General features: G+C 31.5%; 1 protein-coding gene across 2 annotated transcripts in view; it reads left to right on the plus strand.

Moving 5' to 3' along the window:
* The window catches only part of LOC146994916 (charged multivesicular body protein 5-like), a 104,974-nt gene that overhangs the window by 18,002 nt on the left and 58,986 nt on the right, over positions 1-27,986 (plus strand). The window contains exon 1 of one of the 2 annotated variants that reach the window (XM_085824772.1): positions 26,941-27,739. The exons of the other annotated variant lie outside the window; for it this stretch is intronic. The gene's annotated coding sequence lies outside the window, so the exon portion shown is untranslated. Of the gene's footprint in view, positions 1-26,940; positions 27,740-27,986 lie in introns of those variants that run through there. 2 annotated transcript variants of the gene reach the window in all.

Below are 27,986 nucleotides of genomic sequence, written 5' to 3' on the forward strand. Positions count from 1 at the left end.
TCTTGAATATTATTTTAAGATTAAAATTTGATACTCGTACATATGATACTAAATAAAATATTAAAATTGGCATTTGATTCAAAAACATTTATATATGACTAAAATTGAAAAAAAAGTCACTTTCATGAAACTTTGAAAAACATGTTATTTCATTCTTTTGTAAGCATAGAGGCACTTCACATGTTTCACACATGCAAAATGTTCGTCGTTATTCTTTCGATATGCTGCAATATGCACATCTTCTCCTGCTCGTTCTCTTTGGCGTTTTACTTACATTTTTTAGTGTCTTTTCTGGTTGTACGAACGGGTTTTTAGTTTTATTTGAACTGGGGATTTCAGTTTTCTTTTCAGCTCTTTCTTGCCTGCAAGTGCCATTAGACCTTCTGTAACTGAGAGAAGAAAACCTTTCATTGTTTTTACATCATGATCAGGTTCGCGAACAAACTTGAATAAATGTGTTTACTATACTCGCATCTAAAAAGTAAAAAAAAAAAAAAAAAAAAAAAAATCATGTGCCACCATTTCTTGCTTTTGCGGTCTATTTCATATAGTCCTTTCAGTTGATCAATCAGTCGACATATCCCATATTCTTATTGTATGAAATAATGCTGTTTGGGCACAGTACTTTTTTTTTTTTTTTTTTTTTTTGTCTTTCCATCTCGTTCCTTTCTATTAATTTCTTTCATTTCAGTTGCCTTTTCCAGGCAAGACAGGATAGAAACGGATCTTTTATCCTTTTATGCAATAAATACCATTTTATGCAATAAATTGAATCATCGCTAACTGAAAAGTCTATATATCCTCTTGACATAAATTTGTGGGTAGATACTTCCGATTCATATTTACAGTGCCACATGCATAGATGCATCTGTGTCTTTAAAAAGCGAAACAAATTATGACTACTTCCCTTTCTTCTTCAGCAATAACTTCAACCTCAGTTATTCTCTCCTGGATTTCAATTTCATCTGAATCAGAAACTGACATCTGAAGCATTTGAGTCGCAATCAGATGGCAATTCAGCAAAAAGATCCAAAGCTTCCTGAGTTGTTAATTTTTTCCTAGACATTTTAGCACATCAGAGCATACAACGGATGTAAAAGCGCGCGCAATCACGAAAAAAGTAGATGCAAAAAAGAAAAGAAAAAATAATCGTGAGTGCTGCCATCTATTGAGCGGAAATTCAAGTGTGTGGTGGGACAAATTTTAACCCACTTATTTCAACTGCAAAATTAATGTTATAAAATATTGAATACAATTAAGATTTTTGAAAATAAAGTACTTTTGAATATTAAAAAGTATCATACATATCATAAACTGTATACCAAAATTTTTAAAATATTGAAAAATGCGAGATACAGGGATATCACTCTTGTGATCCTATTTTGAATATTTTTTGCTTATAAACTTAAGCCCTGGTATAGTAGTAACATCTACTGAGAAAAATAATAACTAAAATAGATTATTTTTAAAAGATTAGAAAATTTCTAACGGAAATTGCTAACTGAGAAAATAAATATTAATTAGGTGGGGCATATATTGACCCACCATGCCGCAAAGGGTTAAGTAATTTATTATGCATGAATTGCATTCTTATATAATTTTTTAATATTATAAAAGCTAATATAATATAGTACAGTCAAAAGTCGTTAATTCGGACACCCATAATCCGGAATGATCTATAATCCGGACCTCAAAGCTACAAACTTTCTGCGCATGCGTCGTGTTGACGCATGCGCGTAAGACCTTTACGGCTGCGAATTTGCGTGTGCGCGTGCCCAAAATACGTTTACGAATGCGCGTTTAATGTATAACGGACGGGATAAGCTAAGCTAAAATTATCTAATTATCTATTTTAGTTAATGTTGCAGATTGCGTTGTTCCTTAATCTTCGAATTGGAGCAATTTTATAAAAGTAAGCTTGAACTTTCGATTATGTCAAACATGATTTCTGATATATATTTACTAATATGTAAAGGATATACAAAGGGAAAGTATCTTTCGGAGTCCATTAAACAAAAAGTGGAATTGCTGCAAAAAATGGATAAAGGATAAAGGATTTGTTTATCTAACCATTCCGAAATCTGTTTATCAATTTCACGCTGCTCTGCGTGTGTGGGGGGGGGGGAACGTGGCATATCCTTTGGATAAAGGCATATCCTTCTTTTATCTAAACTTTAACGTTTGTTTACCTAAACTTTGTTTATCTTTAACGCCGCGGAGCGCAATAAATTGGAAGTTGATCTGTCAACACTATCCTTATCTTAAGGGCAGATGTTTTTATTTTACTTGGCTCATAATTGCTTACTAAATGTGGTATTTCCTCTCGATGTACTCCGGCTTTGATATGATTTAAATCAAATGCCTCGTCATTATAATTCGCTTCCAATAGCGAAGAAAGTGACAGAGGTTATTGAAAACGAAAAAATTTCGATTGACAAATTAGTCGGTATTCTCGACACAGCAATTATAGGACTTGAACAGCGGAACTTTGTAACTGAACAAGAAATTATGTCTGTTCATGGAATTAAAGAGAATGTATTATCACATAAAAAACGAAGCAACTTAAACAACTTACACTGAAAGAAATATTTAATAAAGTAAACAAATAAATATTAAGCTTTTTTTTGTAAATTTTGATACCCTTTAGATCATAATTGTTCTTTATTTCGTAAATTACGGTTTCATATTTTTAATTTTATAATTTCTGCATGCCATTTTACCAGATTTAAACTGATGATCTATAATCCGGAAAAATCGATAATCCGGAATCGCTGAAGTCCCGACGAATCCGGATTAACGACTTTTGACTGTAATATGCAAGACTGTCTGAGTTTTACTCCAGTAAAGTATTCATCTGAGAATTTATTACAAATTTTATGAAGGTTGATGATATATTTTTATTTCAAATATTTTATTTCACTTTTTTAAACATGAAGTGGAACAAAAATTTCATATTATTCATGACATTATTAAACTACCTTCTCTATGGTTTTGCTGACCTCAGAGTATTGAGCTAATACTTTAATTCGAAAGCCTCTTATACTATTCAGTCACTTATAAATTACTCCTTTTATCCTTAATTAATTTAAATTTTAAATGTTGGCATGTCTTTTGTGTAAAGCTTAAACTGTAATTATATAATTTAAACATTTTAGGCATTTTAAATTTGTGTCTGCATTAAAACAGTTGTCAAAGCACACTGTTATAATTCTTGACACTATATTTAAATACAATTCATCATAGAAAATTTTTTAAAGAAAAAGTTTATTGTGTTAAGGCTATTGAAAATCTATACAATAATTTTTTAGTAAAAATCTTTTCCTTTATGCATATAATTTCTAAGTAAATATTTTTGTTTTAAAAAATCGTCATGTTTAAAAAATTATTAAATAGATGCAAAGTAATTTATGAAAAGTCAGTTATTAGGTTATTAGAGGAAGAAAATTTGCGTGGTACAATATATAGAAATGTGTAAATCTTTTCTGGGGAAATTTTAATCAATTTAATAATATCAATGTTTGTTGAAAAAAAAAAAATGTCATTTTATTATGAGGAGTGGAAATAATAAAATTGTATGCTTTAATTTGTGCATTTTCTTATTTTTATGTGCAGTATGTACTAATTCTGTAAAATATAAAAACATGACTGCACTTAGTTGAAACATGACTGTTTAAGGAAATCGGTTGTTTTATAAAAATTTGTGAATTTAACAGATTTTATTGTTTGAAATAATTAGCGAAATTATTGTATTATGAAGATGCATAAATACAATTTTTGAATGAAATTTTAACATGCATTTGTATTATATTTATATAAAAAAACAAATTTACTTTTTATTGAGATAATTATGTCCATCTTTATTTTTTGTGTATCTCTTACAACTAAAAATATTTTATCAGAAATGCTAACTTTCCATAAAAGTTCTATTTTATTAGAACTGAGTATTTTTTTAAATTGTTTTTTCTTTATATATTGATGAGCCAAACTACATTTGCATGCAAAAATATTTTGTTTTATGTATTTTAATACATTTTTCTCATTTTATTGAACATTTGTAATTTAGAATAAATTATACACAGTTCTTGGCTATGTTGACCCATTCTGGCATAATCTGTTATAACTTTCATCATGTTAGGTTATATTTCTGTGTATTTGTTTTACACATTAACTCAGTATATTCTGCTTAATTCTGCAGTTTCATCTTATGTTATATTTTGATGATAAAATCTAAGCATTTTGCTTTTAAATGATCCTCTATGCACTTGAAATGTTATTCATATTTTTGAATAAATTTACTACCATTTGTGAAAAACATTTTTTCGCTTATGCATCTCCAGTAGGTGGGGGGAGGGCACTGAATAGGGCACACTGCTCATTCCCTCACATATATGCATTAGACACTCATCAGCTGAGCTGTAATACACAAGTTTGGACCGCAAGGAGAAAAAAAAAAAACTTTTATGCTCAGCCAGAAATGAGAGATATTACTGGTGCATTAAAATTAAGTCACCAATTCTTGTCTCTGACTTTTTTTTTCTGATGTTAGAAATCATCAACCTCACAGGACTGCCAGCTCCAGCAGTTTACTAATTATGACTGAATTTGCTACTTCAACATCGTCTGGAAAACTGGATGAGAGTTATTGAGCGCCAACACTGTGTGATATGATTTTAAAGCTTCTCTTTTCAAAAGAGATCTTTTGTAAATCAAAAATGAACTTCTTAACCACAGTAAAATCTGTTGCCTTCATCATGCATTCTTTCTTGACTGCATCAATTCCGACATGAGAGCTTTCAACATTTCTATGAACTCTTTTTGTTGCCTAGGGCAGATGGATTTATTGGATACAGCGTCCCACCTCCCGTGGAAAAGAAATGTATTCTGCTTCCCGTAATGTGCCTGCGACCTCAAGTCATGTGGAAAGAAATCTGTTTTCGGCAAAAATAATATCGATGCCCCCATTCCTCTGCAGTGTCACCTTTATATGTTCCCAAAGAAGGTGAGACTCTACAAAATCGTAAATGTTTAGGAGAATGTTCCTGAATGTTCCATGACTGGCACAGCAGAGAACGGGCTGTCAGTGCCTTTCGGTGCAAAAGAACAACTTCCACTTAAGGTTGTCGTATGTGGCTTAATCAGTGGATGAAAACTCTGACTCCACCAGAAGCAAAATACAGATCAGGGAAGCAAACAACCAGCAGCTGTTTCAGGTGTCAGCACTTTGGGCATATGCAAACTGGATGTCCTAACCATTCTGGATGTCTTTACTGCTTATCATGTACCTGCAAGTTCCCAGGAGATGCAAAATACCTGCATAAAATGTAACTCATACAAATTTGGTGACTTTTACAAAATGTCCTTTCCATCACAGCCATAGCTGGGAAAATTCCAGCTTCAACTGAAAGCCTAGAGTTTTGGACTTTATCGAAACGACTCCCGAAAATCGAGGCAAACTTTGTCGAACTATTTGAAAATAAGGAATTTGACCAAAATTTCGGTTTTAAGGTCCTCCACGATTTAGGACTTTCTGTGCAAAATTTTAGAGACTGTAAAATTGTGTTCACTTATGTTTGGCGAATTGTTTCAAGAAAAAACTGTAAAGGTGTCGACAATTTCCATAATAATGATTCGCCTGGACAGTTCCTGAGCAAACAGGCAAGAAGTGCCTATCTGTATTGATTTTCCATACCCCCCCCAACAGAGGAATCAAATCAGGTACATTTTACTGCCAGACTCCGTAAGAAACACTCTGAATGTCTGCGAAGTATCACTGCAGCTGTGATTTGCCTAAGTTTGTAAGTTCACTGTGTGTTTTCGTAGCAGTTCCTTTCTAGGTTAACTACCTGAAAGGCAAGGACACTTATTATGAAAGAGAACACTTATTTGTTATTTAACTCAGGACTTGCAGTCTGCATTGTTCAAATGTATGTTTCCTTGCTCCTGCTGACAGAAATACTCACAATGTATTTCTAACATTACTTAAGCAGGAGAAACTGTGTTTCGAGATTCCGTAGTATTTAAGTGGGAGAAACTGTATGTATTTCGAGCTCCCATAGTATTTGTTTAATACTTATTGATACAGGTACATGATGGCAATGAGTTTTTGCATCTATTATCTTTTTGTATTGTGTTAAATAACTGATGTTTGTGACAAATTCATCACTCCCCAGTGATCTGTATTGTTTAAACATGTACAGAAAATTTATGTAAATGAATTAAAAAAAAGAAATGTGAATAGATGAACATGTTTTAGAAGGCAAATAATTTTGTGTATTTAATAAATAACCAATTTTTTAAAGTTTATTTATCTTGATTAATTTTCAATTTAAATATTGAAATTAATTTTTATTAACTTTATCTGCTGTTGATAAACATTTAATGCTCTGAACATTCATATTTAAAATAACTTTCTATTTTTAACATTTTAAAAATTTATATTATATGAAATTATATATAATTCTTTTATTTTTAGAATTATTTTGATTTAGAAAACTAAGAAATCGGGAGATAAAGATGAAATTTGTCACAAAAAAAAAAAAAAAAAAAAAAATCTCCAAGATATATGTTGTCTTTGTTATTGATATTTGTTGTTATATCTGATCATGTTTTTCTGCTTGCAAAAGTGCAACTTCATTTGGCATTTCTGTGTAAATTAGAAGCACTAAATAACAACATAATGCTTTGTAATTTCAATATTGAGAATTGAATTATTATTCAGAATGAATAATTCCTAAAATTCAATATTTCAGAATTGTGCCATGAAATGTTTAATTTTCTTAATTTGGAAGCATTATTTTACAAATATTTTGAAAAAGGAGAAAAATCTTTTCAATACTTTATATTTCTTACATTTATATTTTTTGCCTCCTCCTTGAAATTTTCCAATTAATATCTAATGTTAATTAGTTGTTAAAAGAAGATATTTTTGAATTTGATATCTGAATTTTTTGTTTTCTGTGAAAAAAAAAATGGATGCAAAAAAGTATGTCACAAGACATATTTTTAAGATTTTAAAATTTATTCTTTTTGACAATTACAGTCAGTTTTCGAAGAGCTATTATTAGATTTATTCTGAATTTTATTAATTGCTTTATGTTGTTCAATATATTTAATGCAAGATATCTTGCACTAAACAGTAGGTATGACAATGACAGCTATTTAAAAAAAAAGAAAGAAAGAAGAAGCATTTCTTGTGGAAAAAAATTATTTCTAATTATAATTTTCTCTGTTACTGAGAAACGTTAATTCCTAATATTAATTCAGAAGTTATTAATATATTTTTATTTTCTAAATCTGTAAACATTATTTAACAAAATAAAGGTTTTTTTCATATTTCCAAGAGTTTTATTAAAAAAAAGCAGGAAGTGTGGGAACATTTTTCTCAATTTATTATTTTTTTTTCTAATCATAGAATTGCTTCTGTCTTAAAAATTTCTCATTAATAACTAATATTCAGTAATTGTTAATATGAATTAAATTTATTACCTCAACATTTTATTTTATATATCTGAAAATTATTACAACAAAATATTGCTTCAGAAATAAATTTTATATGTTGTGGAAAAAAAATTAAGGAGGCTGGCAAAATTGTCTGTTATTATGTAAACCAAACCCTAGTACCTTGTGTTACTATGGAAATGCATGTATTACCTAAGAATTACGTAGAAAAACTTTGCATCTATTTCATATTTCATAAGAAATATATTTGATATTTTTTGTTGTAATTATATATTTGTGAAACTTAAATTTACATAGTATTAAATACTACATTTCTCTGAAAATTTCAAATGGGAAATGACAGTTTTGCATTTTAAAGCTGGGCTAATTTTTAGCATTCAAGAAGTATTTCAGGTCTTGTATTTAATTTTTTTTTTTTAAATAAGATCTTAGGCTAAAAAATGAAGTCTAAGAGGATTTTAATATTAGTGTTTCAACCTATAATTAATTGTTTTTTGTTAAAACCCATGAATTTTTATGCAGGATAAATCAAAGCACAGGATAAAAGAAATCCACTTTTTTTGTTAATTTTTTCCTTTAAATATAAGACCATGTGGAATTTTTTAAAACTTTTCTGTTGTCTTTCATTCTGAAATACTTCATTTAGCTGTGAAATCTGTAGAGTTCACAGCTAAGTGTTAAGGAAAAATATAATTTTTTATTCTTACGTGCCTTAACGTTTAGCTTTAAACAAATTATGCTTTGAAACATTCTGCATATACTTTTTAATTGTAAAACAGTATATTATTTTAATATTAATAATATATTAAATAATAAATATATATTATTTTATATATTAAATAATAAAAATATATTATTTTAATTATAAATAAGTATTTTGTAAGGAGGCAAAGCTAATCTTTGAGGAGTAGTATGCATGTGCATAAACTCTCTTCAGAGGATAATGCACCTGGTGAAAGAGAGACATGAAGTAATTTTCTTCCTTCAATTCCTTTGTTCCTAAACATCTTTCATGTTTTTTTTTTTTTTTTTTTTTTTTTTTTAATCAGCACGATTCATACAATAAAATTGATGAAATGCAATTTTCACTACAGGAGAGGGGGGAAAATAATGCTTCAAAATAATTTTATCCAAGTTTTTTAAAATGGTTAGTTAAGGTAAAAGAATTGTTGTAAAATACGTTTTTGTGAAAAACTAGTCATAAAATGATATTTTATTAAAAAAAAATAATTGTGAGAAAGGAGGGGAATCACTTTTTTCCCTTCATAGATATGTACTGTGAATTTGATCAATTTTGCATTGGAAATTTCTTCATGAAGGCAGTCCTTTTCATCAGTCAATATCATGTATCATGTCAGTGTCATGTATCAAGAAAAGGACAAGTCAAACAAATTTAGATGAAAAAACAAATTAATTATAGAAGGACTGTATCCTGTCCTTTTTAAATAATTTATTTGCATGTTGTTATCGAATATTTTGTCTAATATTCATGAGGAACTAGATTGAAAGTTTTAAAACTTGAATGTCTGAAACATAAAAATACCCTTTAGCTTAGAGAATTAAGAGAATTAAGTTTATTAATTACGAGAATTAAGATGTAGAGAATTAATTTTTAGTTCATATATATTTTAATTGTGTAACTATATTACTGAGATACCAGATAAATCATTTCAAGGGAATAATTTATTAGTTTAGTCTTAAACAAATCATTTCTACCTCTCCATGTGCATATTGTTTTTATTTAACATTTTGGGGCACAAATGATAAGCCTTAATAAAGATTTAAAAATGTGCGTTTTTGCTTAACTAATGAAAAGGCATTCTGTGAATTGAATTTGCAAGGAGAAGGAATAATTTAATTGAACATTGTGCAGGTGTTATTGAAATAAAACTCAAAACAACAGTTTTTAATTTATATAGGGAGAATAATTTATAAAATTTCTAAAACATTTATTTTGGTAAGTTGTAAAATTTCTTTACAAATAATTTTATGGAAGGATTGCATCCATTCACTTGCTAATAGAAAATGTTGATTTTTGTTTTAGAATAAATTTAATTTAAAGCAGTTTTCTAATTTCTCCACCAAATACTCAAAACTAGGTTTGAGTTTTCACATGTGTTATCATTTACCCAGGCTTACACATAGCATGTGAGGCATGAATAATCATGAGATATTTAAGAATTAAATCTTAAATGATTTTAATTATTAAATAATAGTTGCATTCATTCCGAACCCTTCTTACGTAATTTTTTTAAAAAATTGATAGCTTAATATCTCTGTTGCAATGAAGTGAATGAAAAATCCGACTTTTTCACTTTAGATCTATATTTGAACTATTTGAAAGAAAAGTACTCTGAGAATTTCTGCTTTTAAATTGTGTTTTATATTTATGCTTATGAGAATTACCCCACTTTAAATTTCTACACTTTTTTTCTGCATTCATCATTTTCATTTTGCTGAGCTACTGTCTGTGTACTATAGCAAGTTACTTTATTATGATTAGCTTTGTCCTTACTGTTCAGTAATCTTAAAAATTATTTACAGTACATGTGAATATGAAGTTCATAATAGTTGAAGATAACAGAGCATGCAGTTATATCAGTATTTCTATGATAGGGAGAGGTTCTAAAATCACAGATTCATAAGTGAAAGCTTTTATATTCTGTGTATAAAATCTCAGGAAATTGTACAGATAGCCTTAAACGATTTTTATTTTTAGTCTTTTCTTCTTATTTTGATTTTTAATGTATTCCCCCCCACCCCATATTTAATGTGAGTGATACTGTTTATTTTGCAAAATGAAAATAAGTCTATGATTTTAGCAGACATTTTTGAACAACTTATTTTTCTATGCATAGACCTGATATGCAGTTCTGTTCTAATATATATGAATAAATGTTCTGATATGAATATTTCATCCTACAACCCCTCAAGGCAAATCAACAGTTATATATTTAATAACTTTAGTTATTATGTGTTTTTGTTTCTGGCTTTCACAGGAATAACACCTTTTCTAATAAAAAGCTATGTTTGAAATTTATATTGTTGAAAATATTTAAATGTCCGCTGAAAAATTATATAGTTAAAATATAAATAAGTAAACAAAATGAATAAACTTTTAAAATGACTTTTTCTAAATTATAAATAAAAAATATTTGCTCTCTATGGTTGCTGATTTAAGTCAAAGATTACTGCATATTAATTACCGTATTTTTCGGCGTGGGACGCCCACCAGTGTATAACGTGCATCTATAATTTTACGCTAGATTTTTAAATTTTTGTTTGTATATCTGTATAATGCGCCATTCGAACAATAATGTACTGCATTGACAAGTCTTAAGAGGAACAATATGTGTGTGGGTTAAATGCTTGAGGGAGTAAATATTCCTGCAAAGAGGATGGATTCAATGCAAATGTCCAAAAGAATGCTATGGTAGGGTTTCGAGAGAAGGTGGATATAAACTGGAGAAAGAATGCACTTCCAACACGAAAGAAGTCATGGAATTAGATTTCAGATGTTTTCTCTTTCTGTGAAGCTGTGATTTTCAAGTGAACATCGAAGGTTTTAGTTGAAATACAGTTGATCTTGTGTTAATTTTAGTAGTAAATATGGTTCCTGCAAAAAACACACTGCTAGTTTTAAATGCAAAGTCATTCAGTTTGTGAAAGAAAATGGAAATTGTGCTGCAGCAAGGGTGTTTGGTGTTGGTGAATGATAATGATTCACCAACAATGATGTTTGTTTATGTACCAGATTTGCAGTGACGGTGAAGATAAAACAGAAATCGATGATGTGCCTGAGGATATAACGGAATACCAGCATGTTGAACATTTTATGCTATCCGATAATGAAAAGATTTTAAATTTAAGAGGTATGTCATTTCTTTTAAAACAGTATAAGTAAACACAAAAATGTAACTTATGTATGCCGATTTTTTTCCATATTTTTAATTTATTATTTTTATATCCGTCGTGCACTCGTATAACATGCACTCGTAAATTTCAATCATATTTTTGGCAAAAGTGCATGTTATACGCTGAAATATATGTTATGTACTGTGTAGAAATACATTACTTGCCATTTAATGTCAGAATTAATAATATAGCTGCTAAAAATAGAACATATTTTGGGTTTCATATGTTAATTATACCAAAATGTATCATATTTGCATAAATTTATACATTTTGAGCAGAAGGCTTAAATAAGGAGGGATAAATATTATTAATTCAGTAATAAGAATAGAAAATAGGCAGAATATAATTGAACATTTAAAAATTGATACTTATTGGAATGAACTATGCTTCAATGCGTATGTTACTTTGTACATGAAATACTAATGACAATTTTAAATAATCAAAATGACAATAAAATTTAATACATCAAAGGCAACCTCATGGACAGAGGACTGCATATCTAGTAGAATAAAATATTGTTAGTTCTGTCTTGAGACAAGTTTTGGAATTTTATTGTTGAGAGACTTTAATAATGAATAGTCTTTTAACAAATTTTTAATTCTTTTTTCAATTAAAATAATATGAGATTAAGCATAAATATGAAATTCTGAGACGACAATCATTTTAAACTGCTTAATATGTATTAAAGGAAAAGATTTGTCTATTAAATAGTTGATATTTTGAAATATGTAATTATAAAATTAAATTAAATAAAAATGTAAAAATTTATTTTGCTGCTGTCATAAAAGAAATACAGGAATTCATAATTTGTTTCACCTTTTCAACAACATCTCTTCACTGAATATATAAATATTCATGATAGCTAATGATATCCAATTATCTACATATCTTGTTTACCAATCACCAGTTTACCAATTATCTTGAGAGTTTATTGCAATGTTTTGGTATCTGAATGTAATAATTATGATGGATGTAGAATTTTTGAAATATAAACCAGGTTACAAAATGCTATAAAATAAAAAAGAACATTTATTAACACAATGTAAAGAGGAATAAATGGACAGTCAGCAGCACTGCATGACCGAAAGTGTAAATCAGTCCGGAGAATACAGCAGCACTGCTATGATGACGTGGCTATTTGACATGGCAGTAATGAGCCATCTTCATCACTTGTAATATGCTGCAAATGTGGGTAAAAACACAGATCCCATGTGGCACACAGCCATCACACCTGTCGTGAAGAAGTGGATTCTTAATTAACTTGCTTGAAATAAAACTTGAGCTTACAAGAGCAAGTCCATGTTGTGCTGGATATATCTCTACTATTCTTTTTAATGGCCATGTAGCTGGGAAAATGTCACCTTTTAGCAGAATAATATCACCAATTTCCAGGAATGACCATTCTCATCTGGATTTCAGCATATGCAAGCATTCACTGTGCCATCTCTCTTCTTCATCTTCTTTATTTTCTGCAACAGAAACCTCATGGAATGAAGGGGAGGCCTGATACAATCACATTCAGGAATACTTGTAGTAGTTTCTCATAATTCTTTCAAAGTTCACTCAGTTTTCTCTTTGCTGCAATAAAGTTACTTCCTTATCACAGGAAATGTGAATGTAGGCAGGAGAATTAACTTGCTTGAAATAAAACATGAGCAGTAATTGTTACAAACACAAACAAGTCCATGTTGTGCTGGATAAACCTCTACTATTCTTTGTAATGGCTGTGTAGCTGGGAAAGTGTCACCTTTTAGCAGAATGATATCCCCAATTTCCAAGATTGACCATACTCATCTGGATTGCAGCATTTGCAAGCATCTCTTCCAGAGCTTTATTTTCTGCAACAGAAACTTCTTGGAATGAAGGTATGAGGCCTGATAAAATCACATTCAGAAACACTTGTAGTAGTTTCTCGTAATTCTTTCATTCAGTTTTCTCTTTGCTGCAATAAAGTTACTTCCTTATCACATTAAATGTGTCAGGTATGCCTTGGCTTGCAGCAAACCTCTTGAATGCAACAGTCAATTGTTAAATCTCAGACAGCTTCTTGGTGAGCTGTTGTTAGCTAGCTGTTGTTGCCATGCAAACGAATACAGTCAAAAGTCTTTAATCCGGACTCGTCGGGACTTCGGTGATTCCGGATTATTGATTTTTCCGGATTATAGATCATCAGTTTAAATCTGGTAAGATGGCATGCAGAAATTATAAAATTAAAAATATAAAACAGTAATTTATAAAATAATGAGCAATTATGATCTAAAGGGTATCAAAATTTACAAAAAAAAAAGCTTAATATTTATTTGTTTACTTTATTAAACATTTCTTTCAACGCGCGCATGCGTAAAGCATACATTATGCATAGCCGAAATTAGAAAATTGCAACCAGAAAACTATTTAATTTGTATTCGTGATATTTGTAATGACCAGGAATTTGATTTAAATCATATCAAAGACGAAGTACATTGAGATGAAATACTACATTTAATAAGGAATTATAAGCCGAATAAAATAAAAACATCTGCCCTGAAGATAACGATAATGTTGACATATCAACTTCCAGTTCATTGCGCGCCGCCACGTTCCCCCTTCCCCCCCCCGCGCAGAGCAGCGTGAAATTGATAAACAGATTTCCGAACGGTTAAATAAACAAAGGATATGCCTTTATCCATTTTTTGGAGCAATTCCACTTTTTGTTTGATGGACATCGAAACATACATTCGTTTTCGTAGATCCTTTGGGAGCTCCAGCATCGGAAATTCTATTTGACATAATCGAAAGTTCAAGCTTACTTTTATAAAATTGCTCTTACAGTCTGTAAAAAATAATAAGCCGGATCCAATTCGAAGATTAAGGAACAACGCAATCATCAACATTAACTGAAATAGACAATTAGATAATTTGAGCTTATACCGTCCGTTATACATTAAACGCGCAGTGAAAACGTATTCTGCGCTTGTGCACACGCAAATGCGCAGTCGTAAAGGTCTTACGCGCACGCTTAAACGCTTATGCGCATGCGCAGAAAGTTTTTAGCTTTGAGGTCCGGATTATAGATCATTCCGGATTATGGGTGTCCGAATTAACGACTTTTGACTGTAATACAGCATAGCTGTTAGCAGTCCATTTACCATGTCCTTAGTTAAATTTTAAGTCATTGGGACCGTATAATTAATACTACAGTTAGCAAATGGCCCTTATAATTTGCAAACTATGCATTTTGCTTTGAAACTTTTAATAATTTTCTTTGCTCCATTGATACAACAGTTGTGTTTTAAAATGGAATTTACCACTATACAACTTGCATATGGAATTTCATTCAGCTCAATCAAGAGTTCATCCAGTCTATTAGGAGACTGAATAATAAATGAATGGTTAGCATTATAATTTATTCTAGTATGCTGAATACAACCTGCCACTTGTAGGAGGCTATCTTCAAAAAAATTATTTGATGCTGCGAACACTATAATTTTCAAAGGTTTCTTGCAACTTAATAATTGTATGCCATCTTTAAAATGCACTTACTATACCCACAATACTAAATAATGCCTTGATGCTTTTCTACATTCCAAAGAGTTATAGGGAAATGTTCACCCTTGAAATTTGGCAAACAGTTTTGTATCTTTTCGATAAGGGAGCTGTGCTATTTAAGAAAGTACTTAAAGTTTCAATTTTTAAACTGTGTCATGAAAGTATGGTATTAGTTCTCTTTTCAATCAATGCATCTGATCCTCAGTGATGTTACAGAATTCAAAACTCAGTCAAATTCAAGGGGCCTCTTTTACCACCACAGTCAGTTTATTTTGAGCTTTTCTAACAGACTCCCCAGGAAGCAAGGTCTGTTGGGTATAATTTTGATGGAATGTAATTCTGATCGAGACCTCAGTAAAACTCCGAGATTTCCGTACTTCAGTTAACAGTAAATGTTTTCCATCTGCGACAAGGTGATGATAACCTTATTAGTGCAACAACATACCATGCAAAGATTTGAAACTTATAGTAACTCAGAATATTTTGAATGGAACCAACAAACTTTGATAGCATTCAGTTCTAATCTAGGAAAAGAAGAATAACTGTAGTTATGACAGCTATTGTAATATTAAGTTCTTGCTGTTATAATTAATCACTTTTTGGTATGCAAAATCTGATGCATTACGAAATGTATCTCAACTGCATTGTCTGGAAGTGAATGCATCTAGGAATTTTAATATACTGAAACTTTATCCATTTTTCATTAATACTATTAGGAACCAGATCATACCAATCACTATCGGAAATCCAAAGATGTCGATACGTAATCTCCATCGCTTTTACAGCTATTGAAAGGTTAAAAAATCTCCGATGATTGTAATTGTAATTTTCTTCAACAGCCAAGACTGTCTTAATCCCATTATATAATAATGTTGAATCAGATTATAATTTCAACAATTTAGACAATTTATTAGGCATAATTTGCACATTGAGAGAACCAGTTTCCTGGTTCAACAAATATTGGCTTTAGGAAAAGCTAATTGGTTCACCATTTCCTTAGTTTAAACCACTTCTTTGGTTCCTTAATTTCTTTAGTCACCTGTTTCGTAGCTTCCAATATATAAACTGCCTACAAGTATCAGAAGCCTTTTCAGTGCTTTTCAATCTAAAGAAAAGATCATCGCATAGAAATAATTTCTTATTATCTCTGATGCGTGGCGAATCTTTTTCACCATCCACTGGAATTGTTTCAAAGTATCATTGGCAGAAATGAAAAGGAGGCATGAAATAAGTTACCATGATTAATCGATCCCATACTTCTGAATCTTTTTCCCCCACTCACTGCAATTGTTTTAAAGTATCATTGGCAAAAATGAAAAGGAGGCATGAAATAAGTTACCATGATTAATCGATCCCATGCTTCTGTTCTGCGAAGCATTTCTACCTTCTTTAGCTATAAGAATGTGCTCATACAATTCGGCAGTATCAGACATAAACACTACAACATGTATTATGAAACTTCCAAGTACCAAAACTAATCCCACCTGATAGTTAGTCCTACAAATAATATGGAATTCAAAGACTTTCCTTTATATTAGGTTTAGAAAAACCATAGCACTATTTGGTATAAATGCAGAATGTTGAGGAATGTATTATGCATTATCAGGTAAACCTGTGTGTTAAATTAACTAGACTCATAGACTCAGTTTTTCATAATCGGACATGTATTCTTTATAACCTTTTTACAAACTAGGATTTCACTTAAATTTGTGATCAATGGCAATTAAGTGTGAAATTGCCACTTCTTTATATTCTCTCATATTTTCAGCAGAATCTCAAAACAGAAGCTTCACGAAGAGTCTAATCAGAATTCACTTTGAAAAGCTTTAGATGATATTTCTCTTTGTGTTCTAGCACTGTAACCCTTTGAAGTAACTCACTAGTTTCCCAAAACCACTTCAGGGCTTTGTCAGTGTTTAACTCAGTCCAAAAGTTGTCTAGTGCAATTGCGGTTTCATTATCACGAAATGTGTTTCGAATTCTTCCAGAAAGTACTCAACCAAAATATGTGTGTTGTGCCACTACTGAATTTTTATTTATACCTGGCAACAAAAGGCAAATCCATTATAACTGCCAATAAAAATGTCAATTTTTCTCACTATATTCAATATCAGCTAACAACAGAATCTTCAGATGACAGAATATTATGATCCGTATGCCTCGGTGGAAGAGGAGAGGTAACTTATTTAGCATAACACTCTCTTGCAGAATGAAATTTTAGAATCATGAGCGGAAAAGCACATCTGGATAAACAGTAGATACAGCATAACTTCTTTTCAGTGGTAACTTCAGTGTACAAGACTCCAAAATAAAGCTGCATTCATTACCAGTATGCAGAACAGAACAACTGTGCTGGTTTCCCATTCTATCAAGTGCTTGAATGATTGCAGTGGGAAACAATACTTCTTATTTTTTCCATGTTAAGCTTTAAATTATAAGAATTTGAGATCACAACTGGATTTAAGTCAGCTGTAAAAAAACTGATTTACTGTTCTCATGTAGCAGTGTGTATTACTTAAATTTCGAAAAACTAATGCAAGTATGTTAAGTACCACAGAGGCAATTAAAGCATGGATTATATATTTTTTATGTTATCTTTCCCTCTGTTACATCTAATTCCTTAAATTTAAATATTTTAATGGTACCCATTCTTTAAACAAATAAACATAATTTATTCCTTTACATTGATAAGAAGCAATTTTATTTGCACTTGTATTAGAAATACATTGGCATTTTCGCTAAGGTCTCTTTTCATGCTCAGTATTACAAATTTCTAATGAAGCACATCTATTACTTAAATTCTAAGAAGCTGTCACATAAGGAATGTCAATAGCTACTTTCTGAGACCATAAATAATGAGTATTGGAGCCTACGTTTTGACACAAAATAAATATTAAAACAACTGTTCTCTTGTAGAAGCTTCTACATGCAATGAATATAAGTTCCGAATTATCTCATTAGAAACATCACCCTAACACTGTAAGCTTGAATGATTTGTTACTGGTTAATCTGAAAAAGTTTTTAATAAAGATATTGTTATCTCTTTTTGTCATTATATTGCTTGAAATCGTTGTATTTTCAAAAATAACAGTTACCCACTGATTAATATAATGTACTTTAAATACCCAAAATATTACCTGCCTTATTAAATCTACCTTAGCAGCTAGAAGCATCTCTCATTGGTCTTACTGGGATACTGCACATCTACTGTATCTACATATATTATATATATAAAATCTTGTGGCACTTTGCATGTAATATGCAGTTCTTCTGTATAAAGTCTGAAACTTTCTGAGTGAAAATTCACTTTGCAGCCCATAGCTACCATATCGAGTTAACACTAATCTAAAACAAATGGCCACTGTAAGATACATAATCTGTTAATTACTGTAATGAAAGTCGGTACAGAACAGGAAGTCTTTTTTGGAGAAGTTTTCTGTTACGAGAAGTTGATTCTCTCACAAGTGGGATCGAGTTGGAAGTTATCTTGTCTATAAGAAGATGTCCAAGACTGTGGCCAGTAATAGACACTTAGTAAGGTATCAGGATGGTAAGTAACATCATCATATTTTCATCTATTTCGCAGAGTATATAGAGAGCAATAAATGCTTTTACCAATTTCTACTGCACTTCTACTTTTTATATAGCCTTAAGAATAGAAATAATTTTTTATTGCTTTGAATGTTTAAATGCACCTTGAAGATTGAATATCTAAAAATTTTTTAAAAAAATTAATAAATAATTACTTTGAATGTATGTTCATTCAAATTAGAAATATTTGTGTTAATTATATATTTTTATCTAATTCACAAAGTAGCAAAAATAAGTGTCTGTCTTAATTGCTTAAAGCAAAACCAGGAAACACAATTTACTGCAAAAAGAACTGCATCTGTGTCATCTATCCTTTTCTCAATTTAAGGGAACCACTTACTATATATGTATTTAAAAGAAGACTGTTAATTATTTAAAAATTTTTAATCTGTTTGTTTTCAGTCCCAAATTTAATTAAGTAGAAACCTATATTCATATAGAAGAGCATCTTATTGCTAGAAACTAATTAATAATAGAGCCTTTTAATGCAATCTTCTGAGTCCTAATATCATGTAAATGTGATGTGTTTGAATTCTGCACATTTCTTATTGAGAAAGCTGATACAGATGACATGGCAAATACTGTCGTTCCATTAGAAGGTTACCAAGTTATGAAGTAAATATGAGGAGTATCATGTTTTCTGATTGATTTCTCATATCAAAAGTTACATGCTGATGTTGTAGTGACACAGCAATCTCATTGTGCATAATGTTGCAAAGTCGCAACATTATGTCATCTTTAATATGTCCAGAAGTCCGCAAAATTCCATGCTTCTGCGACCATCGCAACTTCATGTAATTTCATGCAAAGATATTGCTTTCGCATCTTTCCATACCACATTCTTTTGAAAAAACATACGATCTTAGGTTGTAACTATATGGTATTGTGATGACGTACTAAACATACCATTTTTGCTCAATTACTGAAAAACGAATTCCTTATTAGTTTTGTAATTACCTTTTTTTGGGATTGTTGCAAAGACTCATTATAATGAATACCTTTTTGTAAATATAGTCTGTTTTATTAAAAGATTTAATTTTTTAATTCATTCTTTTCCTAAGTTCCGACATATATCTACTTACTTGTTATTGAGAACATCTGAATATTGTGCATATTTAATATAAAACTACATCTTTTAAAAAACTGTTCAGTACCTCAGATTGACTTATAAAATAATGAACTTAAAAAAGGCATATTTAGATCTTTCTGCATAAAATATAACTGACCTAATAATATAAGCATCATTATGAATTTTGCTTGATTTTCATTGTTTTTGTACATAAAAAATTATTACATTTAGAAAATAAATTTTGCAGGAGTCCTGTTTCTTCCAACAATTTGTTTCAGTACATTAATACTGAATTTAATCTACAGATTTTTATTAAAATATTTACCTGATAAATGAAAGTACAGCAAAATATTATTCTTTGTTTCTGCTGAACATACAGACCTTTGTTTTTACATGCTGAGTTTTAAATATTTTTCTTTCATTAAACACTACATACATTTCAACTCTTCTTCAAATTCACTGCTCGTTTGTCCCACATTTTCTCAAAATATAAATTGTCTGCTGCATTCATTGTTTTATTATCTGCTTCTATGTGAACTTTATATAAATTGTCAATTTTTACCCTATTCATGATATACCAGTTTCATTAATCAAAACGCATAAAATATGTTCCTAATTAAATTCCACAATATTGGTTATTAATTCACATAGCATACTATATAAAGAACAGTGTTTACTGAAAAGATAATAATGTTTTCAAATTCTGTTAATCCCTTCTGGGTACATTCATAAGCCGTTTTAACAGAAATATTACATAAAGCATTGGATTTTAGTACGAAGGAATAACTTTTAATTGAACTGAATAACCTTCACTGAAATTTAATGTAAAACAAATAACCTTTTAATGCCGCTGTTATGCAATAACAAAGGATATCTCAAACTGCAGAGTAATCCATAATTTCATATTTTCTACATCCCACTTATTAAATTGTAAATCCACAAGAAAATTTTTTAAGTCTTGCATTCATAGTTTAGAAATTAAAAATTACCTTTAGTTACGACAAATCTTATTAATGAATATTAAAACATTTTCTGAAATATTTTTAAATTAATATAATTGATTATTAAATTAGAAAACTTTTAAACAAAGTTTTTAGTATTTTTTTTTTTTTTTTTTTTTTTTTGATTTTTGTTGTAGTAAATTCGTCAAATATTTTCGAGGTATGGATATCATTTAGCACTTCTTGTTCCATATATAATATAGGTGTACTGTTTAATCATTCTTCCCACTTCGTACTTCTTAAATAGTTTTTAAAACAGAGGAAGATCTTTCTCCTGATGCATTGGAAACTGTAATGGTCAAGAAAATTTCCAAAATAATACATTGGGAAAAGTTCATGACATTTCTCGGGCAGTGTGTACTTCTGTGGCAGAACTAAATATGTCTTCATCTTTCTTTAAAAATCATAAAAATTGTCGTACTTCATCATCAAATTCTATAACACTTATATCACCTTTATAAATATTTTAATTTTTCCGTGCAGACTTTTTGCTCTTAACTCGAAAAATTTAAAAGAATATTTTAAAATTTTCTGTGTTATTTATGTGAGCTATTATATTGTTCCTCTAATATATTGTCACAAATAACAATAAAAGAATTAAAAATAAAGTCTTCATGTTGTGAAAGTGATTTCGATTCTTCAATAATCTTGTCAAAAATATTTTCTTTATTTGTGGTCTGCGATTCCGCTTTTGATATGTCAGAGATGTTATAGAAGTTTCTTCTTCTTTTATGTTAAAAAATTCATGACGGAATCCTGCAATAAAATTTTCTAAAGATTTTAAGAAATCAGCTCCTTTAAATATGTTGCATTGAGCTGATTGTATGAATTTGCTAGTAGCAATGATTTTCTGTAAAATGGTGTTCCAAATTATTATAATGAGTATAGTTCCGTATCTGCACATTTTTTAAATTAAAGATGTGTCCTCCACTACAGTTACTTTTTTTTTCTGAAAGTTCATTGTTTTGTTCCAGATTGGATGTTATCCAAAATTAAAATACAAGTACCAGAAAGAAATATCTAGAGTTTAAATGAAGCTAAATTAAAAGCATGTTTAAATATGAGAACATTTGGTTTCATTCAGAATATTACAATTTTAAAATTTTAACTAATCTTCATAATATAGTAATTTTGTAAATTGTAATAAAACTACATAAATGACGTTATATTATTTATTACAGTATAAATAACATTATATTATTCGAATATTATTATGAATGCTTATACTTATCAGTTTAGCAAATGAGACATAGGAATAATTTTTTCATGTATGAACAAAGCAAACTGAGCAGTGTACTGAAGCAATGTTTAAAATGTTAGAGCCGTATTATAACAGTCATTGATGACTTTTTTGTATAATGCTGGCAAATTTAGTTAGAAAGTGAGGAAGTCGTTTGAAGCTTAACGCCTCATCCAAAGTCATCAATAAAAAAGATCATCTGTCAAACAGAACAGACAAAGAGGAGATAGATTGTTTTATTGCAGTTTCTGGCACAAAACATTACGAGGTTATCTGCACCAAACAAATGGTAAAAATAGGGAATACAAAGTATGTTAAAAGTTTCTTATGTATAATTACTATACAATTTAGGTGTGTTAAAAACACAATTAGTATGCATTTTAGGTGTCATATATAAAGGTGTCTATTTTATGTGTCATATATAATAAAAGTCAGACTCCTTTAAAAACTGTAACACTTTGCGATGATGGTTTTCCCCCATTGAGTTGTTTAAATCTGATTTTAAACATTTAAAACGTTTTTGGCAAAGATAACTAAAACTCCAACATTATAACAAAATATGGCCTACTGTCAGATTTTCATTACAATTTGTGCAATGGGGATTCTTGCCGTTCAGCAGATATTCCTGAGTCAGTCCAAAATGACCTATTCTCAACTGGGTCAAGATAACTTGTTCTCCTCTATTTGCCATATACAGCCAGCATTCAATTGTGGATTTAACACTTCTCAGCTCGTTAATCATTTGGTCACCCAATGCCTCTCTACCATTTAAGATTCATCATCGTACTAATATCTATGAGTGGAATCTGGGAATTGGATATTGTATTTAGCAGTTTTAGCTGTAATGTCCGCAAGTTCATTCGCTTTTATGGCACCCTGGCCAGGGATCCAGAAATAAAGAATCTGATATCCTCGATATTTTAGTCTGATTAAGCTTCAGAATTCTGGTAATACTGCAATGTGAATTTATACTTAAGCTCTTTCAATGATGTTAGGACACTCAATCTGTATAGATAACGAAAGTCCTGCAATGTTCTTTTGACATAAATGTCAGAGCATGACAAACTGCAGTGAGTTCAGAGGTAAAAACGCAGCAAGCCATGTGTAATCTCGATACCCCCAATTTTTTTTTCCTACTACAACGTGATCTCGAAATTTTAATCCATCTGTACAGAGGGATATCATTTCTGTATTTGTGTCTCTGTTTCACAATGATCTGGCTGTAAATAACATCACTTTATTGAGTTGGTGTGTTCTTTTTGGAAGTATACAGTGTGAACTCTGTATAAAAGACAAAGTAGCGAATACTCGCTATGTCTTTGAGGAATAAATAGTGCAGAAGAAGGTTTTAAATAACCTTTATATTTCAACTAAATTGAACAGATGCATGTACTTGGTGCTCACAATTCACCACCACTTGTGGCTAACGAAATTAACAGAAAATAAAAATGTGAAATGCACATTAAATTAAGATGGCTATCGATTGGCTCTTTAGCTTAAAACTAAACGCTAAATTGGCTGCACATGACAAAGCCAGGCCTAGGAATATTAGTATGAACTGAAAGGTGTCTAACGCTGACTAGAGAGCTAATTGCGAATTCAGAATTATCTCTGCTACTACTCCTTTTCGAACTTTTGAAACGCAGCTCAAATACTGCTTCTGAAACACACTTAGATTAGCACATGATGTCTTTAAAAATTTACATTCCATCAGGAAACTGAAATCAGGAGGGAAAGGAAAGCAAAACTAAAAACAATTGCTTAGAAATAAAGTCGTTACAACTTGTGCTAGATTTATCCCAGTGTTGGAAGGTATCTAGAGACTGACTGTTCCAGTCCTCCTATGGTGGCATCTCAAAAGGATTCTCCAGCTGTGTATTTAGGTTAGTCATATATTGTAAGGTGCAAACTCTTAAACCAAGCGACGGGATACATGTTGGGCATGCCTGATATAAACGGGAGCATGAATCATTGAGTAAGTGTAGACGGATGGGATTCTGGATCTGTGTTTAAAATAGGACTTAAGACAAAGGTGCTTGCTTCTTAAACTCAGAGAAGTCTCATTGCTTTTCACTAAAGAAAATCTAAACTCATAAGCATAGATCCCAATTGCTTGGTGGTGTACTGGCTCAAGTTTGTCGAGCACGAAAGACCTTGCTGATCCGTAAATGACTGATCCGTAGTCGAGTATTGAACGGATAAGGGACCTATATATAAGAAGCAATGATTTAAAATTTTTTCTTTGTCATTTGTTTTTGGATTCAGGTTTTTTTTTTTTTTTTTTTTTTTTTTTTTTTTTTTTTTTTTTTGTAAAGTTTGGGTGCATATTGATTGACAGATAAGATTTGGTGGCTTCAAGTCTTTCTTGGTTGACCTGTGTTGTACAGTTTTCTAGCGTCAGGATAAGGAGGTTTTATTTAGTAATCTTAATATGCTGTATTTCTTTCTTTCCATTTAGGCCATTTCGTGAGTATGACGGATGGTCGGCAAGACGGTTTACGCATTTTGGATCGGCTATTTAGTCCTGATTTTCGCGACCGATTACAGAGCAGCGAGCACACGCCAAGTTTCCACCACATGCAGCTTTTGGATAACCAATCCAATGGCACTTGAAAGCAGCATAGTGGGTTCAGAATGTAAGTCTGATGGGACGATTGAAGTATCCTGCCTTTATGGCTTTCAGTAGATCTGGAGATGAGCATGTCAGGATATGTTTTGTGTTAACTGTGTTCTGTCCCTACGGATTATAATTCGACGAACTTCAGATACGTTTTGCTCAGCTAGTTTTTCTAACAGGTCTGCCTCAGATACTGATATCTTGTCTATTTCTGAAATAACACCTCAGGCTGAGTTCAAAGACTTATGTGGGGACACATTAATAGAAGACTTATGTTCAAACACATATGTGGGGTCGCCCACGTTTCTGATTTTGGGGAGAGAGAAGGATTGTGCATCAGATATCATTTAAATAAGCAAATATCTTGAACTGAGCATTTTTATGTATTTTGTCCCTCCAGCTGCAGCCAAAATATACTCGTGGACAAGGAATGGTGATAGATTTCCTAGTTGACCAGTAATGACTAAGAACTTTCGACTTCTATTCGTGTTAACAATGGTAAAAGTGCACATTCACTTAGCTTAACCAAAATTTTTCATTTCCATGTGATTGGGGGAAGAATTTAAAGTTTCCATATTCTAAGTAGGTAGGATTCGGGTCCGACCGCCCCACTCACAAGGACACAAACATGGAGCTCAACAAGAGTCCTGTATTAGAGCTAGCCAGACGTATATGCAGACTGAAGTCCCCCAGTCAGCTTTCGTAAACGCAAGAACTTCCAAAAGCTTGACTTCAATCTGCTGACCAGTTAAGACTAGTGACTAGCTGGTTGACACTAGCGGTCACAGCTAAGTGCCTCCCGTTTAGGCAGAAGCAGAAGCCAAAGGATCGTGTTGGGAATTGTATTTTGTCCATCAACTAGCAGGATCACATTTTCCTGCCATACGAGTCTCTATGGGTGATGCTGCGCAGCTTCAATGTTAAACGAGCCCAAAGAGTTACAACAGCAGCTTATAGTGTGCAAAAAGTAGGCAAGCCAATTGCATATAAATGATGTGCAAATCATTCTGAACTTTTCGAAATCGACAATTTCTCTGATCCATTTGAAACAAAAACCTTGGGTGTGTCATGGAAACCAATAAAGGATCGCATTTCCTTCAAAGTAGAGCGTAGTGTTATCATAACATAAGAGATGTATCATATCACATACATAAGTGATGTGTCTTATCTTCAATTGCTAGATTATTTGACCCTTTTGGCCCAATTATAGCCAAAGCAAAGATTTTTATGCAGAAACTGTGCCGTCTTAAAATTGATTCGAATGATGGACTTCCTTCTGCAGAAAATTAGGAACGGCATCAGTTTCTTTTGACACTAGAGAGCATAAACAGCATCAGTGTTGTCAGACGTGTAGTGGTTGATCAAGCTAAAAATGTTGAAATCCATTGTTTTGTCGATGCTTATGAACTTTGTTTCAGAGGAGCAGTTCATTGCAAGTCTGTAGATTCTTCTGGGAGAACATTGGTAAGGTTAATCTTGAGCAAATCAAGAGCTGGTCCTTTTAAGAGCCTATTGATTCTCGAGGCTTGAGCTATGTGCCACTGTCCTATCGTCCGAGTTGGTGAAAAACGCCCATATCGCCTTGAAATGAGTAGTGTCTCAAGTCTACTTATGGACAGACTCAATGATAGCCCTCGAATGGATATAAAAGGAACCTATGGATGATAAGATGTTTGTTCAGCATAGTGTGGCCACAATTCAAGAACTTTTCATCTGTTCAACCGTGGCATCGAATCAGAATCCGGCGGATCTCCTGTCACGGAGTGTGGATTCTGATAAGCTAAGTGCATCACAAATTGTATTGTCCAGCGTTGCTGGTGGGCAGTGACTATCCAACTCATGCAGTATCTATCTGAGATTAATATTTTACATAATTTACTGAAATTGAGTAATAAATATATAGCTATTTTATGTGTTAGTAGTTATATTTTCAGGTTTATTTGAAAATGCCCCTAGCAAGATTGTCACGACCAGCTAAGTGTTCAGTATAGCCAAATATTCCTGATACAACAAACAGAAAATGATTGCTTTGGAAAGGACATCCACCAATTAATATGGCATGGAACTGTCTTGGGTAAAAAGTAAGTTAAAAAATGTGTGAATCCCTACCTGGATTCTGATTATAGTTCTCAGAGGCTGTTTTTCAGTCACATTTTTGAAGGAACAACCAACTTTATAGGTCAGACGTACAGAATAACTGAGAGACATTTTAAGCGCATGCATCTTCCCGCACTGATATTCTATGCTCCAGGTTTCCCTACATTTCTTACTGGTATTATGTTGGTAGCATAGCAACGTAAATACGTTACAATGCTTATTAACTTTACATTAGATTAACTCCTTTAAACCTGAGCTGTATGAGCAAAATTGAATGAAAGCTTAATGGTGCCGCATATATAATGATCTTTAGCCTCATCTTTTGAGCATAACTCAAGCAAAACTTTCATTTATTTCATCAAATGATGATCTTATGGGTCCATCTTATGGATTCACCAAAAAAAGTTTGCCTCATACCAGAGACGAGCCAACTTTCGTCTTTGGTATCTAAAAACTTCCATGGTATTCCAGCAACAAATTTTACAGCTTTTTTTCATTTTATTTGGAAAATTTTCACAATGATTAATATGAATACTAAACCTGATGGCTAACAGGGTAACCTTAACATGCTGGTAAATTAACCGTGTTAAGTTCTCTCTGATTATTAACATACATACTTACAGATATCCGGTTCATTCCTGGTGATTTATAACTGAAATTTAACTATAAATTTGGACAAGGCCTAACTAAACAAAGGTGAGGCTACTTTGCCTGCAGTTAAAACTTCGATATAAGTGCTAGCATAGTTACAACTCAAAGTGGAAGACTGTGAATGGGCCTAGCCCAGATGTTCCCCCCCCCAAGTTTAGAGATAAATATAACCAAAATGTCTGTACATTTTAATAACAGGAATAAGAAGGCTAGAAAATATTTTTGACCTTGTCAGGCGTATGAAATTACCCAAGACTGCTCTTTGCAAGGTTTCAGGATATGTTTAAAAAGGGGTGTTTTCTTAGAAGACCGTATTGCATGAAGACTAATTAATTAATATGTCTAGAAAGACTTTAATAAGTCTAGTTTTATATCACAGGAAAGGATCTTCCTGCAGTTTTTTTGCCGAAAATGGGTAGCTACTAGATCACTTATACTTTCTATGCTGCATTCATGAAAGTCAGATACAGCAGGACTCGGCCACCTTGTCGCCTAGAAGATGTCCAAGAACTTGTACGCTGACTGTTCTCTTGACCGTGATGAATTAATTCGGCTAAATAAGATTATGTAAGGTAAGCCCATTTTATGTATTTAGTCTATATATTTAGTGTCGGCAAGAAGTACCAACTTACTGGTAGTGTTAGCAGTATTACTTATCTTTAGATATCGAGAAGAGTTTTTTTTTGGGGGGGGGGCATTATAGACGAATAATTTTCTTTGCAAAGATCTGAAGTATAGCCTTTCATCCATGACTTCTTTAAAAGCGCCATTTTGCATAAGAATAAAACTGCCAAGTAGTAGATGATTATTTATACCTTT

The sequence above is a fragment of the Stegodyphus dumicola genome, chromosome 10, assembly GCF_044657685.1.
Source record: "Stegodyphus dumicola isolate Sdum_Otavi_A_Nest chromosome 10, ASM4465768v1".
NCBI lineage: Eukaryota > Metazoa > Arthropoda > Arachnida > Araneae > Eresidae > Stegodyphus > Stegodyphus dumicola.